Raw genomic sequence first — 14210 nt, 5'->3', positions numbered from 1 at the left:
CCTTCTTATTTCTCACCTCTAATCAAATCCTTCATCATCTCCTGTAGCTTCAACCTCCAAAATGTTTCTTTTCCTCATTTCTATTGGCATCTCCGAACTCAAAGCTATATTGATTTCTCCTTTGAAATAAGGCAGAACATTTCTAACTGACCTCTTTGCTTTATCTCTTTTTTTCCTTCAATCCATTCTCACATAGCAGCCAATTTGCCTTTTAATTATGTGAATTGGGTCGTGTCATTATTGTGTTTAAAAATCCCTCAATGACTTCCTATCACAGTGGACATAAAATAGAAGTCCTTTTTTTCTGGTGAGGAAGAGTGGCCCTGAGCAAACACCTATTGCCAATCTTCCTCTTTTTGCTTGAGCTAACATCTGTGCCCATCTTCCTCTATTTTGTATGTGGGATACGGCCACAGCATGGATTGATGAATGGTGTCGGTCCGCACCTGGGATCTGAACCTGCAAACCCTGGGCCGCCAAAGCGGAGCATGTGAACTTAACCACTGTGCCACTGAGCCGACCCTAAAAGTCCTTTTGTTGATGTATGTATCTGTAAGGAATTGTGTTCAACTACTAAAACAAAGATCTGACAAAGATATTGAAGCAAATGAAGAGTGTATTTTCTTACCTAGAAGAACTCTGAAAAGCATTAATCCAGTACTGGTTTGGTGGCTCCACGAAGTCATGCGGGACCCTGGCTCATTCTGTTGTGTTATTCTGCCATTTTTAGCCTTAGCTTCCATCCTCATTGTGGTCCCATGATCATAACATAGCTACTGCATCCCCAGGTATCATATTTATTTTCCAAATGGGAAGAAAGGAAACGGAAACGTGCCAAAGTGCTCACTCTAGTTCTTTATCCCCCTTTGAGGAAACTCTTCTGGAAGTTCTAACCCAATAAGTTCTGCTTATGTCTCCTTGGGCAGAACCTAATCACATATCTCCATGTCTATATTCAAAGGAGGCTAAGAAAGATCATCTTTTATCTGAGTATATTTCTCCTATGCAGGAACAGAAGAGAATGGATTTTGGATAGGCCGCTACCAATCTCTACCACAAAGCCTTAAGTCATCTCAACCTTGGCCCTTCTCCAGCCCTATAACACACCTCTTTCCCTGCTCATCCCATCCTGGCTGCACAATATTTTGTGATTACTCTGTCTAAATTAAGATTAGCCTGTTAATCGCCATCACAGCAATCTGTTCCTTCCTTATTTGACTTATCCAGGCAGTCTCTCTCAAGAGCCTTTGCTCTTAATGATTGGGCTGAACTGCTCACCATTCAGTAAACTGTATACAGCTCTTATCTCATGATATTAGTCCATTTGTTCTCAAATCATTATATTTATGAATTAACAAATTAAAGAACCATTCTACATGTTATTCAAATAGATATATGGAACAAATGACTACCAAATGATAATCTCAGCCAAATTTCTATACCTACAATTAAAAGACCAGGACCTTTTCAGAATATAACTATGTGTCATACCTGTAAGCACCAAGTACTTGCTTTCTAAAGTTTTACTTTATATTCAACGTTAAAGAGTCCACTAGGCTAATGTCTACTATCCATTATCAAGCTAATTCCTGGACCTCTAGTTAAGCTATTGGGCCTGTGTACTAGTAAGAAATACAGCATTTAATTTGCAATTAAATTCAGTCACTTAAGCCGAAATGTCAGAGGATTGCCTTATTAAGGAATTCAAGATACAAAAAGTAGGTCTTTTATTGTACTGCAACACAAAAGAAGTTTAAAAATTGGAGTATGGAGTGGAAGATAGACACAAGAATAGAACTGTTTATTTATGTGGTTTTAACTTTTAAATAATGTTCTTAAACTACTATTTTGTTTCATTTTGGGTAGTTGTGGCTCACATTATTGCTATTTACAGCTCAGAATGGTTATCCAGCCTGTTCAGGATCATATATTTCGTGGCAGAGTCAAGTTAGAACAAATATCTGAACACTCAGTTTGACATTAAAAACAACAATAACAACAAAAAGAAAAACCTTAGATTTGCTTCAGAGAAAACAAAATCCAAAGCAGGTAGTGTTCACTTCCTTTTGTTCAATCTCTCTTGTGGATCTTCTCATTCCTGCATTTTTGCAATCTGAACCCAAACACAGTAGGGGGAAGAGGCCCAGAAAGTAAGCACACATATAAAGAATTCTAGCACTTATGTTCTCTCCTTAGAGTCAGGCAATTCCCAGAGTGTGAAGGGAGGAGCTGCATATTTCATATCCCAAGGCAACGGTCTCTATCTTTGGGAAGGGTGTAAACAATGGGGTTGGCACAACCACCTCTGTGCCATCAGAATACTGCTGTAGGGCCCCATGCCCTTTGCGTTTTGTCAAAGTGCTTGCCATCAACACCTCCTCTCCTCTGCAAAGGGGGAGAGGATGGTGGTGATGGGGGAGCCAATTATGGCAGCTTCTCGCTGCAGTGTGCAGAGTGGCTGGGTTGTCATTCATTACCGCCTAATGTTTAGCTGCAGTATGCAAACCACCAAGGCTGTGAGGAATCGCAGCTGAGAGGGGAATGCCTGACAGAGGCAATAAAGCACCTTCTTCTTCAAGAGGTGCCACTGCAGGGTCATAGAATTTGCATGCTGCTCCAGTTGTGCCTGGAACTCAGGTTATTAATTATTATCCAAATCACCCCCCTTGTTACCTCCAAGCTCTCATTAAGGCTGCAAACACAGGTATGTTCAAATCCCACCCCACTGCCCCCATATATTATGCCACCACGTTGTTATATAACTACTGAAAGCAGGAGCCCAACAGAGGGACTTTAAACAAAATAAAAGCTCTGCTGAGGAGTGTGTTCTCTTTGTTTGGCTTAAAGGGGATGGCGGTAATGTAAAACACTTTCACGTTGAAGTCCAATGTCCATACTCATCAAGTGGACTTAGATTTTGAGATTATCGTCTGTCATTTTGTCACAGGGCATTTGCTTTGCAAAGGGCAGGATTAGTGGGGGATGCTGTTACCCACATTCAGCATCAGGTCCTGCCACGAATGGAAAGTCAGGAGCATCTCGGAAGCAAGAGGTTAACCTGATCATTGTTGTTTATTGAAGCCCATATAGTGCCTTTCACAAACCTCAGAAGCTTTATGGAATTCAGACTGACCCCATAACTCTGCCTGCGGGCGAAACACAGCTGCCCTTGCTGCAGGACTCATCTCTTTCGTAAAATCGCCAGCAATCCAACAATAAATAATTTGCTTTGGAATAGTGGGCTCTCTCCTTGCCCTCATGACCTCTTTCCCTCCTTCCAGAATCTAAGAATAGTCTCCACCTTGTTGGCCAATCTATTCCCCAACTCCAAGGGTGTGCCGAGAAATCCACACTGCCTGCACACCCTTTGGAAGTTGGCATCTTTTACTTGCAAACTGATATATCTATATAATCTATATTTATACCCATAAAAATTCACTCTTGAGTATGCTACTAGTGGTTACTGACTTTTCTACTAAACCAAAGCAAATGTGATAATGTGGCTATAGCATTTAGTACAGTGCTTGGTAGTTCCATAAATATTGCTATTATTATTTAAATTAGTTTTAATAATAAGTATACTCAGTTGCTGACAAAATTTCTCCAATACAGGCTGTTACCATGGGAAACTGCACTTCTCTATATCTCTTCATTATTATTCCCATTGTCCCAACCCAGGATTTCCAGAATGGATGTCTCTGTCTTCACTTTCTCTTTCTCTGTGTAGTGTGTGTGTGTGTGTGTGAAAATACACTCTAAAAAAGAAAAATTCAGTTCAGTAAATATTTGTGTAGTTTACCCTGGGTTCTGTTACTATGCCAGCTCAGCCTGAACTCCCCACCAATCGAGGCAGCAACATGATGAACACTACTTCATTTTACTGGACATTGGGCAGGTAGGACTGTCCCTACAGAGAGAGTCAGCATTTACAAATATTTGGATTTCATAAAATTATAACATATCCATGTAATACATTTGCCTCTGAATACTCAGAAATACTCCTCTGCTTCTGTGTAAGTTGAAACTTGGAGGCAGCAAATTGAGGGCCAGAATATTTTAACAGGAACGTGATCACTTTTTCACTTGTTCTAAAATATCCACCATGAGACTGGAAGCAAGCAAGGGCTTTCAAGCATCTTAGGCTTTGCCTTCTGATATAGCGAAAGTAGAAGTAATATTTTCTGAGCACTGTGGTCCACTCACCTGGCATGATAACCCTCACAACAATTCTTTCCGGGAAGATATTATTCATTTATTACAGCTGAGGAATATGAGATGAAAAATGGCCAAAAGACGTTTCCACATTGACAGAGTGAGTGGCAGAGTGTGGCTTTAGCCCTGGATTTAACCAACAAAGGCTATGTTCTAGTCACGATACCATGTTTCCTCAGTGCGTGTTATGCTTCAAAATACTCACACTGCAATTGCTCAAACATCTTTGTAAACTCCTCTTTGGGAATATCCTTAACAGCTATTTCCCCAGTTACAGAAAACATCAGTATCATTGCAATATTTTCACATCTGGTTTTTGACCCAGAAACATATTACTCACCTTAATTGTCAGACTTACTTCCAAACACCTTTTGCCTGTTTTCAGAAATTAAAATCACCATGAAAGCATGGGAGTGTGCTCCATTGAAGATATTTAGTTTCCAAACAAACCAAAAACAATTCCAAAAAGGGAATACTACAAATGCTTCGGGAAAAATGCAGCATCTATGGAATCAATGTGCAACTCATTCCTCTGGCTTGACACATCTGCCTTATATCTTGCATTGCTCTTATTCTTGGTCACATATCTATCCCATCTCATCTTGCTCCAACTTTCTTCTTCAGAGGAGGGCTCTGATGCGTACAAAAATCAAAATGGGGGACTCAGAGGAGCTGTGTGGCTGTGCGGTCGCCCAGAACAGGGTCTGATTACCTCCAACCCCAGGTCTGGGAGGCAAAATAAAGAGATTTGAAATAAAGAGATTTCTTCTCTTCTTCTCACACTCTACTATACCCATCATGTTTCAGAGAGGTGACCTGGGATTTCTGCATTGTGTCATCTCCAGCACTGAACCCAGTGTACCCACTATTATAGCCTACTTCGGCTCTGTTGGAGGAATGAAATGGGTTGACATGGAGTGTAGAAGTGCGGAGAGATCACAGTGATCTGGAGAAGCATCTTGAAAAAGCCCAGAAAAGCGGTTCTCAGTGGTGACAAGTAACAACAGGATTAAATAAACTCACCTTGGAATTCTCAGAAGGACTTGAGAAAGGCACTGGGCTTCCAGAGGTCCGTGGAAACAGGGACTTGAATGATGATCTTTAGGACATTACAGATGAAGTGTGACTTTGCAGGCAAGAGAACTTGAGGACAACTGAGTTTTGCAGGAAAATAGACAACAAATTCTATCATGTTGATTTAAAAATGTTAAAAATTAGTATTTTCTGTTCACACATGTTACAGTTAGGATGGGTGCACTAATCTTTACATACAGGAGAAAACGTGTGTAAGAGCTCTCATCCCACTGAATGACATCTAGTCAGCATTTAATATCTGGCAACTTTTATTGAAATGTTTGATCTTTCCGAATCGTGGCAAATCAGAGAGATATCAGAAGTCTAAATGGACAAATGCTATGTTGATTCCCAAACAGGAAAGAAAGATGAATTTCCTAAATGCTGATAAGGTTGGCTTCCATCCTTAACAAGATGTTCCAGTTTGTAGGCATCTAGAATTGGTAGCAATGATGACTAAGGGCTCAGACTCTGAGCCCTTAGGATCACAATGAATGAGCCACGCCAGACCAGCTCCATTTATTCCTTTGATAGTATTATAAATGGTGATATTAGGGAAATGGGGAAGACCCTGCATAGCTGGATTTCAGCAAGGCACATGTTACGGATTGAATGTTTGTTTCCCTCCCAAATACATATATTGGAATCTCAGCCCCCAATGTGATGGTATTTGGAATTAGGGCCTTTGGGAGGTGATTAGATCATGAGGATGGACACATGAATGGGATTAGTGCCCTTATAAAAGGGACAACAGAGAGATCCCTAGCCCCTTCTACCATATGAGGACACAGTGAGAAGATAGCTGTCTATGAACCCAGAAGTGGGCTGTCACCAGACATGGAATCTGCTGGAGGCTTTATCTTGGATTTCCCAGCCTCTAGAACTGTGAGAAGTAAATTTCTGCTGCTTATAAGCCACCCAGTCTATGGTATCCTGTTATAGCATTCTTACCATGAATGTCAGGAATGACTATGTCCAAAAGGCGATAACTGGTATAACAGTTTCTAAGGGACTGTGAGTGGCACCCAGTAGGGCATAGTTCTAATCAAAATTTTTATCGATGATATGAAGAAAGCTAATCTGAAGAAAACATTTGTTCATATTTTTCTGACAATGCTCTATCATGGGGATATTTTTAATCCATATGGCTTATGCACTGTATCTGGCTCCTTTTCTTCCGTCTCTGTTTTTCCTCTTCACCTTCTGGGAGCGATAGTAAATGTAATTGTGACGGAACCTGCATCCAAAAAGATAATTTGCTATCCAAATTTTGGTCCTGTTGTACACATAAGCGAGGATTTTCACAAACGGGAACCCCCCTGTGGGCATATTCAGATCCTCATGAGCCCCAAAACAATGCTGTGGAGAAATAAAACACCTGATAATTCATAATTGCTAAAATTATGGAGAATTGACAAGGCTCGACTAAGACACGTGAGAATCCATGGAAGCGTGTTATTTGGGCCCATGTTAAATTGATAAATTCCTTATCTATTTGTTCAGTGTTTATTTAGTACTGAATTCTATATTGGAGAGTTGCAGAATCAGAAGACCACTTGCAATACCCCTTTCTTCTCCTCCCCTGATCTGTTCAAGCTGGCTAACCTGTGTGCAAGATCAAGGCCCTCCAGGTACCTGAAGTTACCATCCTGAGAAAGCAATTTGGCAACCATCTGCTGTTACTACCTATGACCCTTTATATCCTAATTGTTATCTTGAAGTACTCCTGTTAACCATATAGACACTTTCCCTCAAAAGTAGTTTTGGTAGGTACTTTCCCAGTGATGTTTTAGGGCACTCATAGATCAGGATCTTGGAAAACTGCAGGCTAGTAATCCAGCTCTGTGCATTGTTATCAAGTAACCATATAATTGATTGTCCAAACTGGGACGCTTTTGAGAGTGGGAGGAGGAGCTATCAGTAGAGTTGCTGAGATTTTGGGAGAGCAGAGGCCATGTGGGATTGCCCCTGGCCATCTGGGATGTAAGGTCACCCTACTCATAAAGGGACTCAACTACTGCAGAGTTAATGAAAAGCTACAGGTTAGGGTGAATTCCTGGCATTCTTAGTTGAAATCCATTTTCTTTCTTTCTTTCTTTTTTTTTTTTGTGAGGAAGATCAGCCCTGAGCTAACATCCGTGCTAATCCTCCTCTTTTTGCTGAGGAAGACCGGCTCTGAGCTAACATCTATTGCCAATCCTCCTCCTTTTTTTTTCCCCCCCACAAAGCCCCAGTAGATAGTTGTATGTCATAGCTGCACGTCCTTCTAGTTGCTGTATGTGGGACGCGGCCTCAGCATGGCCAGAGAAGCGGTGCGTTGGTGCGCGCCCGGGATCCGAACCCGGGCCACCAGCAGCGCAGCACACGCACTTAACTGCTAAGCCACAGGGCCGGCCCTGAAATCCATTTTCAAACAAACCCCGGATTTCTCTTCTACGAGGTCCTACATCAGTTCCTGAAAAACATACACTTTTGCCCAGCTCTTAGGGGAAGTGATCTCACTCTGAAGACACCTCCTTTACTCTGATCTCACCTCCTTTACTCTGCCCTCGTGCCATGACTGAACATAGCTTCCTGTCTTCAGCCTTTCCCGGGGGAGAATCAGATTCCTGTCCCTGTGTCCCTTGACCTCCAGGCAGCACAAGTCAAGCCCTCAGGTGGTTCTCTAGCAGGCCTCTTCATCTGACTTGAAGTGAGGGGAATACCTTTACCCTTTAATGTCAGCTAGAGGTGTGTGCTCAGCTAATGCATGGAGGGCCAGTTAATGGCTTTTCCTGTCACAAATCCTATCCAGAATGCCCGTAATCTGACTTGCCGATGCATGTGTACTTGACACCTATCATTTCGCACTTGGCTTTAGGGGCCACAGATGAAAAAAAGTCCTGCTTTAACATCTTGTTATGCTTTTGGAGAGTGCCATCTGTCTAAAACAAGGGTTCTTCTTAGAAATTAGACCTTGAAATTTTCTTTTGTCTTTGATGACATTTTTAGCTACATCAAACACTGTTCTTTTGGCAGACATCACTAATTACCAATCCAATATCCAGTCTCTCCTTCGGTGACAAAACTCCGATTTTACTTGGGGAGGTAGTAAGCCTGGTTAAAAAGGATTCCTCTTCAGAATTCCTTGAAAATGAAGATGAACACGTGACTCTGTTCTGTTCAGTGAGATGTTAAGTGGCAGTCACTGGATGGGGTTTCTGGGAAGGCGTTTAAAAAGGACAAGGTGATTCCCACCTCTTTCTGCTCTTTTCCTCTTCTCTTGGTCTAGAGTGTGACGTGATGCTTGGAAGTGCGGCTGCCATCTTGCGACTGTGAAGATGAAACCTCGCAGTAAGGCTGGCGGAGCCTGAAGATAGGCGGGGCCCGGGGTCATTGAACCACTATCCGGCTTTAGACTGCCTACACCTGAACTACGTGGTATGTGCAGCAGCTAAATCCTTTGTTTGTGTGAGCCACTCTCTGAGGGATTTTTCTGTTACTTGCAGCTAAATGTCTTGTATCGCTGACTGACAGAGTTCTCTGAGAACCCAGTGTCTTTCTACCTGGAATAAGGAGGAAGTGAAAACGCAAATGTGCACATACACCCACGTTGTTTTGAGAACAATAGAACGTTCCCTTATTGTTTTCTCCAACTCTTCTAAAACTTGCCTGGGAGAGGGACCAGCAATAAATAAAGAGAAAGTAAAAAGAAAGCGCTGTTTCAGAAGATTTCCCTGATGTGCTCATAACACAGGGCTGCCCTGTTGTGTAGCCTACATCATAAGATGTAACATAAAGTAACTCCTCCTCTTGGAGCTGTGGGTAGAGTAGGTAGGAATGTGAAATAGACACATCAGACTGAGCATTCACTCATTAATTTATTCGATGAAGGACCCCCTGTGTGCCAAGGAGAGCGAGAATGGAGAAGCAGCAGGAGAAAGCATCATGCTGGGGGGGGCCTCCAGGTTGGGCCGCACTTTCGATGCCCTCGAGGTGTATCACTAGCTTTTTGAGTCAGCAAATTTACAAGAAGGGGTATTTGCAAAAAACCTTTTAAGGTCCTGGCAAGCAACAGAAATGTGTGAGAAATGTGAAATGACAGATGTGAGACAATTAATTCATAGTGATGGGGTTCATCAAACTAGAGAGGGCAAGCTGGCCTAAAGGATTAAGCCAATATTTAAAAAATACTCTATCCCCAAAAAACATGTGCATAGGGCCATCCAAAGACAGATGAAAAGTTTGCCTTCCTTGTTTTATTGAGGATGGCAGCAAAAGGAGACAGCAATGGGGTAAACTGAAGCAAAAAGAAGATGGGGAACATCTCTTGTTAGCTGAGAGAACTGTTTCATGAGCCCTCAAGAAACCACTCAAGAACCCCAAGATTTAACTGGGAAAGAAGTGACAGAGGCAAAGCCAAATGAAGTGCTTTTGTTATTATGATTATGTTCTTATTTTTATCCCCAACCTGATATAGTCTAGGACTTGCTTGTTTCTATGAATATTTTCCCACTTAGGTTGATGGGAGATAAAGTGCATTTATTTCAGGATCCGTGTTTTCACTCATCTCTGACCACACCTAGCATGTAGCACATGATCAATAAATGGCAAATTAATATAGGGGATTTCAAATAATCCTGGTAGTAATGATAGGTATGATAACAATAATTGCTATGATTTTTGAGTGATGGTTGTATGTAAGATGTTATCCATGGATGGTCTCTACTTTACAGATGAGAAAACAGTTATGTGGGGGGAGTTATAAAAATTGGCGAAGCCAGACAGTTAAAGTGTCAGAGGCTGGAATCAAAGCAAAGCCAGTATCACTCAGGAGCAGGGGCTTCTGACGTCTTTGCTGTCCTGCCTAGGTTGAGGTTAAGGGCTTTTATATAGTGAATTCTAGTATTTCCATAAATTAATTGACACTTTTGGAACAACCTTAGAGAAAGGTTCTCTGACAAAGCTAAGCAGCTAACTCCATCCACATCATCACAGAATAGCTGCTTTCCCAGTTTGCCAATTAGCCCAATAAGGGGACTGCAGAGTGAATAGCTGGTCTAGGCTTCCTGCTGTGCTGTTTCCTGGAGAGGTAGGGACTAAGGAGAGGAGCGAAGCTGTCTGGTGCTGGGTCTGAGGATAAGCGGAGTAGTAACAGGTGCAGACCTGCTACAGAGAACGAAAGAGGATTCCAGACGAGTATTCCAAATTAAACTGCACCCCCTTCCACATTGCCCACCCCCAACACACAACTTTATAACCTCCTTGAATTCCAGTGGAGGCTGAACTTTTTGAGTTCAGGCCGTGGCTGACTTCTAGGAATATAAACATAACGTGGTTCCCCTGGGAAGGAAGCTTGTGTTGGAGCTCCATCGTAATTTATTAATCGCAATTATTTCAAGATGAAAATGTAAGCTCGTTATTTGGCCACACACACGTTACACATAAAAGGCTTCAAAATATCAAAAGAGCAATTTCCTGTGGGGGAAATGGAGCATGGAGACTACAGCTTCAGATACCGAAGGTGGGGCCCCAGGGCCCTACTACAACCGCCAGGCTGTGGCTCCATTTGTGTCTTTGGGTTTTTCTGCTGTTCCTATGGCCAGATCCTGTCTTGTGCTGCATGAGCTGCCCGTGTGGCTGGTTCAACACAAGGAAAAACGTCTGCAGGACTGGAGAAGGTGTCAGTGAGTGCCTTCATCACCATCACTGGCAACATCCATCAGGAAAGATTTTACTTCCTCCAAAGAGGCCCCAAGCTTGCCCAGAGACAGCACAGCATCCCTGACCTCCGGGGGGTTCTAATGTGGATACAAGAAAGCAAATGTGCTAGTCACTCATTGGGAAGTAGAATTAAACACCAACATGAAATCCAAAATGAACATTAAAATGATTACAAGTTTATTTATAAGCCAAAAATAAGTTTGGCTTCAAGTTGAGGAGGGAAAAGGATGAACATGGAATTCACCCACGTATACATCCATTCGGTATCAAAAGTCAGCGACACATGGACTTGGTGCCAGCTCCTAGCTGGGACCTGGACTGGGAAACAGAGAGGAGCTCCCCAGGGAGTCTAGTGGAGAAGAAACTCTGAGAATTCCCTCCGTGGACTGCATAGAGTAAAGGGCAACAAAGATTGTCTCTTGAGTTAATCAGGGACGTATTTGTGGAGCAGGTTGATTCCAGGAATGATTTATGATTGGGTAGAGAGAGAAGAGATGGGAAGAGAGGAGGCAGAGATGAAGAACTTTGTGGAACCAGGACAGACTCTCTGCTGGGGTTGCTCCTGCCTCCGTGTGAGTTTATGAAAGTTGATTAGAATCTCTGTTTCTATGACTCTGAAAACACAGAGCAGAAGCTCCCCGGGGAACTAAGAAAAATGGTAGTATGTGGAGGGTCCTGCATTTCTGGGGAGGAGAAGTCTGCATCCTCTGGGCCTCTCCTTTTTTCAAGATTCCATTGAATGCAGATTCAAGGAGACCTGGGAAATTAGGAAGGTCCCAAAAGATAGAGGTGCTGAATCCCAAATGTGCCTCTCTGTGTCCTGGGAGGGAATGAGGCCTTCCAGGGGATTTCTGAGGTGGGGAATAAGGCCCATCCCTCCAAGTACCATCAGCAGGACGCGCTGAGTAAATCATCCAGAGAGGCAAGCACTCTGCTGGGGTGCGCCCTGCTCAGGATCTGGCTTTCTCCTCCCGACATATCCGTGATGTTTATTAAGAGATGACAAGTCTATCAGGCCTCATGAGCAGTCTTTCACAAGGAGGAGATCTTCCCGTACACCCAGGGAGTGCCATCAATCTTGTGCCTGCTCAGAGCTCAGAGCAGCTGAGAATGAACGCTGTCCCCTCTCCGCCCCGCCCCCTCTCCTAACCACCTCTCACTGGCTTCCTTCGCCTCCTCTCCTGCGATTTGTAGCACAGCGGGAGGTGGCAAAAGAGGAGATGCTATTTGCATAAAGTGTTTCTGGTAAAGAGATGAAAACAGAAGACTAGAATAAAAAAGGCCCTTTTCTCCTATGTTACTGGCTTTAGGGAATATATTTCACACTAAGGAATGGAATGAATAGAACTGAGACTATAGAAATGAAGGCTCGCCGTGCAGCTAACGTTATGTTACATCTACAGTATAGAAATGCTATGTGAGTTTCTGAGTGAATTATACTGAGTGAATATCAGTTGTCCATCTTTCTAAAATATCAAATTTGGATATTTCATTGAGTATGAATAGGCACTATGTTGCTTTTCCTATATGCATGCCTTTTTTTTTCTTTCTGGAATAAAGCTTTACGTTGTAAGTATCAGCATCTAATACTCAAGGAAAAGACTCCGTTGCTCTGCGTAGGAGGCAAAATTGATACTAGTAACTAGCAATTGCAAATGGATCTCACTGAATATGTGTCTTTTGAGTATTATATATGTCACTATATTTGTAAGGCAAATGTGCTACACGTTTATTTTTCATTAGAAGGCCCCTAATCTGGGCCACACAGCTTCAAGTCCTGAAAGACACTCTGTCAGATGGGATAATAATATCATTTTTAAATTTCATGAAATTTATTGAGGCTTACAAATCACTTTTTGGCACTGGTTCAATATTTAAACATTTCCATCTAACGCATCCTAAGGCTGTTTTTTATTTGGGGATGGGAGAGAGAGAGGAAATTATTTTTCTGTACCATGAATGCTTCCAAACATTTTTTTGAATCTTGTTCTTTACCATAATATGGGCTTTTCAAAGATTTTGACACTGGGCTTTGTTCAGAGAAATGAGGAAGGTCATGAAAAATGGCTCTTTTATCCTTTGCACGGCATCTCTATGACTATAGCAGAATCAGATAGGAATGAAAGATTGGGCTGGTTTCATTCGCGTTGAAGGCCTATGTAAGACGAAGCTGCTTGTAAAGTGCTTTACCGTGCTTAGATTCTGCAATTTGTTTCAATGAGCTATAAATGGGAATATAATAAGAACCCCAAACTAAACAGTTGCATGTGTCAGCCTAGCCGGGGCCTGCCTTGATACTGCAGATGAGGTTCCCCAAACCGATCCATGTCACAGCCTAATGTAGGAGAGGTGTGTGTGCATGCACACATGTGAGTATGCTCATATATGTGTGTGTGTGTATGTGTGTTTGTGTGTGTGTGTGTTATGGAGGGCTGGTATAACTCAGGTCATTAGAGGAGTAACATAATACCAACATAAATGACTCCTGACAGTGAGATTAACTCTGTGATGGATATCTAAAGAGAATCTTGTTACAGTTAAATGTGACAGTCTATTATTTTCCCATTTTGATGAGCACGGCTAAAACCAGAAGAAGGAACTACTCTTTTAGGGGAAAACTAAATAGGGCAAAAAAAGTTTCCAAAGCTCCAAGTTAGTTTATGAAAAAGATTTTCGTTTCTATAAAAGATTAGCTTCCAACGTTGGGCCGAAATTTGTAGTTCTGAAACTTTTTGCTAGAACATGAAGAAGTTTTTGTTTGCACGGAGGAGAGGCGGGGGACTGTTATTCCACACCATTTCAGACATGCTTTGGTTTTTGTTTTTCTAGCAGCTTTATTGAGATATCATTAAAATACCATACATTTCACCTAGTTGAAGTGCAGCATTCAATGGCTTTTTATATATTCACAGAGTTGTACAACCATCACCACAATCCATTTTAGAACATTTTATCACCTCAAAAAGAAACCCTGCCTCCCTTAGCAATTACCTCCCAACCCCATCATCCCCCTCCAGCCCGAGGCAAACACGAATCTGTTTTCTGTTTCTATGGATTTCTGAATATTGTATGTAAACGGAATCACCTAATATGTGGCTTTGTGACCGGCCTCTTTCACTTTGCATGATGTTTTCGAAGTTCGGCCATGTCGTTGCCTCTATTGGTACTTCATTCTTTTCATTGCTGGATAACGTTCCATTGTGAGGATCACTTTGATGGGT

General features: G+C 42.2%; 1 long non-coding RNA gene across 1 annotated transcript in view; it reads left to right on the top strand.

Annotated features, from left to right (window-relative positions):
- The first annotated feature begins 8561 nt into the window (after positions 1 to 8561).
- LOC147917804 (uncharacterized) overlaps positions 8562 to 14210 on the top strand; it is a 49051-nt gene continuing 43402 nt past the window's right edge. The window contains exon 1 of the long non-coding RNA XR_015548867.1: positions 8562 to 8706. This is a non-coding gene — a long non-coding RNA (uncharacterized LOC147917804). The remainder of the gene's footprint in view (positions 8707 to 14210) is intronic.

Source organism: Ceratotherium simum, chromosome 2 (genome assembly GCF_057802395.1).
Source record: "Ceratotherium simum simum isolate JZ-2026a chromosome 2, ASM5780239v1, whole genome shotgun sequence".
Taxonomy (NCBI): Eukaryota; Metazoa; Chordata; class Mammalia; order Perissodactyla; family Rhinocerotidae; genus Ceratotherium; species Ceratotherium simum.
This window is presented reverse-complemented; position numbering and strand designations above follow the sequence as displayed.